Source organism: Penaeus vannamei, unplaced genomic scaffold, assembly GCF_042767895.1.
Source record: "Penaeus vannamei isolate JL-2024 unplaced genomic scaffold, ASM4276789v1 unanchor1777, whole genome shotgun sequence".
Classification (NCBI taxonomy): domain Eukaryota; kingdom Metazoa; phylum Arthropoda; class Malacostraca; order Decapoda; family Penaeidae; genus Penaeus; species Penaeus vannamei.
Window position 1 is genome coordinate 1 of NW_027214776.1, and position 5,131 is coordinate 5,131.

At 36.5% G+C, this 5,131-nt stretch overlaps 1 long non-coding RNA gene across 1 annotated transcript; it reads left to right on the forward strand.

Moving 5' to 3' along the window:
* The first annotated feature begins 8 nt into the window (after positions 1-8).
* LOC138861156 (uncharacterized) lies at positions 9-2,620 on the forward strand. The gene is made up of 3 exons (XR_011398461.1): positions 9-146; positions 721-972; positions 1,093-2,620. It is a non-coding gene; the product is annotated as an uncharacterized lncRNA (long non-coding RNA).
* Positions 2,621-5,131: the final 2,511 nt, after the last annotated feature.

Consider the following 5,131-nt stretch of genomic DNA (forward strand, 5'->3'; position numbering starts at 1 on the left):
AACAGAATTCTTGAATCGTGGAACAGTCTCCCCAACCAAGTAGTGTGTGCCAAAACTGTGCATCAGTTTAAAAAGTTATACGATAATTTAAATATAGCAGACGGGACCACCTGAGCATAGCTCTTCTCCCGTATTCAAACAACTAGGTAAGGTAAGAACACACACACACACACACACACACACACACACACACACACACACACACACACACACACACATATATATATATATATATATATATATATATATGTATATATATATGAATACATTTATATATATATATATATATATATATATATATATATATATATGTATATGTTTATATATATATATATATATATATGTATATGTTTATATATATATATGAATACATTTATATATATATATATATATATATATATATATATATATGTATGTATGTATGTATGTATATGTATATATATATATATATATATATATATATATATATATATATATATATATACATACATATAAACACACAGACACACACATACACTTATATGGGTGTGTGTTTTATTACATGTAAATATTATGTTAAATGTATTATCCGATTTTGATCATTTCATAGATGTAGAGGTACAATTCTGCATCATTTGTACCCTTGTTTGGAGAAACGAACCATATTTCTGGTATACTGAGTAGTAGTGTATTAGTGTCTTTTGCCAGTATAGCTTCATTATGGAATTTTGTTGTTTTCAGGTGATAATGATGTTTTCTTCTAGAAAATGGATGAAACAGTTTACAAACCATTGGAATTTGAAAATATATAGCAAGTCTATACATCAAAGATTTTGCCACAACAGTTTGACAGAATCTTACATCTCAGAAGGGTCTGTCTATGTCCATTGGCCATATTGTAGGCAGAGATGCAGTTACTGCAACTTCGTTAAATTTATCCCACACGAAAAGTCGCAGTGGACGTTGCAAAATGAAGTTCTTGAAGATGCAATGGTAAGTGACTTGTCTAGTATTTGTAAATAATATCTTTTCATCTTTTAAAAGGTTATTAGTATATGATAATTATGGCAATCAAAACCATTTTTTAAGACAATGATTTATTTTTCTTTACAGTAGGAGCATAAGCTAGTCCAACTGACGCACTGCGTGACTATAAAGCAATTGAAATTACTCATGGTATATATTAGTGTCTTTGATGCCAAAGTTATCTCAACTGACCGCTGAAGTATAGTACAGTATAGACGATGTAGGGTAAAGGTAAGGTAAACGTTGAAAGAAAAGACCCATTGTCGAGGGGAAGGATAAGGAGGTAATGGAAAGGATTATTTTATGAGAAGAAGAGAGCCAGGGTTTGACCCAGCTTGCAGGGTAGAAGTTGGGGGATAGATAACTGGGAGGCGGAAAGGCGGATAAAGGTATGCAAGGGTGGCCTTGCCCGATCTGTGCTCGTCGCAGCCACGGGATGTTTGTCCCCGTTTGGCGTGCCAGCTCCCAGGCGCAGAGGGTGGTCATCCTTGGGCCACGGGTCGCACTCGGCGCTGGTGCGATCAAGGTCTAAATAAGTAATGTCTTGTTAGTAAGATACTCAGATTCGTCCGTCTCGCGCATGACTTAACGTGGGTGTAAAGCCTGGCGGTTCGACGCTAATCATGCGGTCAGCAAGGTCTATATAATTACTTATGTAGACCTTGGCCGTAAGGACTCGTTTTCGCTCGCTTGACTGACTGGCGCGCGCAGAGCCGCAATGCCCCATAACTGTATATATATATATATATATATATATATATATATATATATATATGTGTGTGTGTGTGTGTGTGTGTGTGTGTGTGTGTGTGTGTGTATGTATGTATTTGTATATATATATATGTATTGTTAGATGCAGTATGTTGGTACAGTCTTAATTCAGGGGTATCAGAATAACTTCTGTGTAGTTCCACATTTATTTTCGTTACAGCCTAGTCACAAGAAGCATTCGACTTGAAAAGAATCCCATACAAGAAACCAATAACGCACAATAGAGATGAACATGAATTTTAATATAAAACAAAACAAAATACAGGAGATGCAAAATCTATATAAGAAGAGCATCAGCACATTGCGAAATATGAAAATCAAAATTTGACAAACATTATCCTGTTATTGAAAGAACATAAAATCTTCACAAGGCATTTCCATTTAAAGCAAAACATCAGAAAATAAAAGGGGTTGGCTGTGGAACAACTGCCACTGAACATGTCACAAAACACTACCGTTGGGGGGGCCGTGGCGCTGAACAACAAAGTATAATAATCTTAAATATACACACTGTTAACACTCACTTTGTATCCCAATAAAGACTGCAAACCAACTTCATAAAATCCACTCCACGGTCGTTGTCACTCAAAATAAAAGGATGGAAAAAGGCATTTGGCCCACCCAGTACAGACAGCAGTTGCCTTGGTTTATCTTTTGGCGGGAAGCTGCAAGAGTTGATGCAGCGATAACGCACGCAAAGGAGTATGGGTAGTGGCGCGCGGTTTGAACGACTTTCCTTGGATACTTACCAATTAAATCAGATTTTCTTTCGTTTTGAAATCAAATAGTTAAAATTGCGCAGTATTCTACATGTATATATACATATATATCTACTTCTATATATATATATATATATATATATATATATATATATATATATATATATTGGTGTAAGTACTACTTGTCTTTGATTTTATGCAATGCATGTTGTGATATTTGGTTGTATTTGTTGGAAAATAAATTCGTTGAAAACATTTGGATTCTTCATATGCCATGTCTTCTTTGTTTATTTTACTTCTAAGAAATACAAAACTGAACCCACTTAAAATATGCAATATGTTCCTACAAATAATGTTTGCGCATTTACTACCGTTATCTCCTTCGCCAGCCTACCCTTCTCTAACCCCTCATCCCCAGAGCTTTCAGCCGACACCCACGTGACATCATAGGCCTCTTTACCCAAAGCTGCGCAGAAATCCGAATTGATGAGAGCTTAAGGCACCTCAAGTTCTGCGTTTCTCCTCGGGTATTTCGGGGTTTTCAAGGTGCAATTAAAAACTATTGTCTAATTCACTTAAATAAATTATCAGTATCTTTAAAGTCAATAAAGGTTTTATTAGAGATTATATATAAAATATTTATAGTTAATTATTGCAAATTCGTTTTTACTACAAAACAGTAAACGGCTAATTTAAAACATCATCTACACTCGCGCCGACGACTCGTCAGACTACCATTAATAATTTTAAATCAGTGAATCAGTTTCCATGATTTCTTAAAATATATACATATATATCTACCATGAAACACGAAGGTACTGTGAAAAGGAACAAATTAGACCGGCAGCCCAGCGACATAGGGTTAAACGAACTAGATATCAATGTCCGAGCATATGGTAATTTTGTGGGTTACCTGAGTTGTTCAAAAATGCAAGTCTGCCGGGAACCCCCCCGGTGGGGGTGGGGATGGAAATATGGGTCTGACATAGATGACCGAGGTAACACTTGAAATCACATCTAATGTTTATTTATCATTAAATCTCCATCAGCAGTACAAACGACAATCTTTTTGAGGGGCAGGAAGGGCCTGCCAAACCCCCCAAAAAGGGCTTCAAAATTAGGCTAGCATAGATGAACAAGGTACCGGTCAAAATTAATGCCAAATGAACATGTTTAGTGTACAAAGTCTAGAAACGTTTACTCCAGAAAAATCGGCTGGTGGACTATCGGCACCAGACGCCTCCAAATATGGACCCTCGACCCCTGGGGCTCATCTAGGCTAGCCTAGATATTGGAGGTACCAGCTGCAATCAGGTTTATATTGTGAATGACACCCTAGAGAAATGAAATTGACCAACTCCAGACATGTTGATGTGTGGGTGGGCCCTACCAGACCCCCAAACTAGACCCACTGCCCCATCTAGGCTAGCCTTGATATTGGAGGTACCAGCTGCAATCATGTTTATATGATAAATGACATCCATAGAAATAGAAAATAACCAAATCCAGACACATTAACGAGTGGGTGGGCTTTACCAGACCCCCAAATAGGACCCTTGTCCATTTTGGGGGGGATCTATATGCAAGACCTCAATACTTGTGTATTAGAGAGAAAATACAGGAACATTATCGAGTGAGCAGGCCCAACCAATACCCTGAATATGCAGCAACAAATATTGTTATACCCAGTACTCTACTAATACTACACTAATGCCTGGTGTACACTTTGCTTCAACGAGCAAAGACCTTCATTCAGACGAGCAGATGGAGCTTTTGAATACCCAAGAACACAACCATCTGATAAATAATTGCCATCATCAACTTGAAATCATTTAACTTCAAACTAACAAAGAAAAATACTGCAATAACATCACTCTCACGACAGTAATGATAGCACAACTTGAAATTTTTGAAGTAAAACTGACAAATAGAATAGAATCTCCAGTTGAAAACATCTCTGCACTACTATAATGACTGCACAACTTTATTTTTTTTCTTTTTTTCTTTAAACCAACAAAAAAATAGAAACTGTAACGAAAGCATCACTCGCGATTATCATTTGATAGGGACATCAGAGTGTACTCTTATTTCAGTCACCGGTACACTCAATCTTCACAACAGTTAGAACCATTCTGGTTCAGTGTCACAACAATCTTCTATGGCATATATATATATATATATATATATATATATATATATATATATATATATATATATATATATATGCATGTATATATATATATATTGTCATCTCCATAATTATGTGTGTATATACATAATTATGTGGATGCGTGCGTATACACATAAATACGGTGTGCAGAACCAAATGAACGGCTTCCAGACCGAGGACCCAACCCGATTTGACTCCTCAAGTCTGGAGTCCCATCGGCCCACGGTCTTGCTAGGAGAGTTTAGATGACGTTGCTTTCTTTATGATCATATTGAAATAGGAAACAACTTGACCGAGTTGATAATTGTAAAGAGGATATCGGTGGCAGAGTAAAGGTAGATCATTCACCATGACTGGCGAAGGGTTGAGGGGGAGGCTACATGAAATTTGATTTGGGCGATAGTGTCCCCATGTGCGACATTTATGTGTGTGTGTACAGTATGTCTCTATATATATATGTATATAT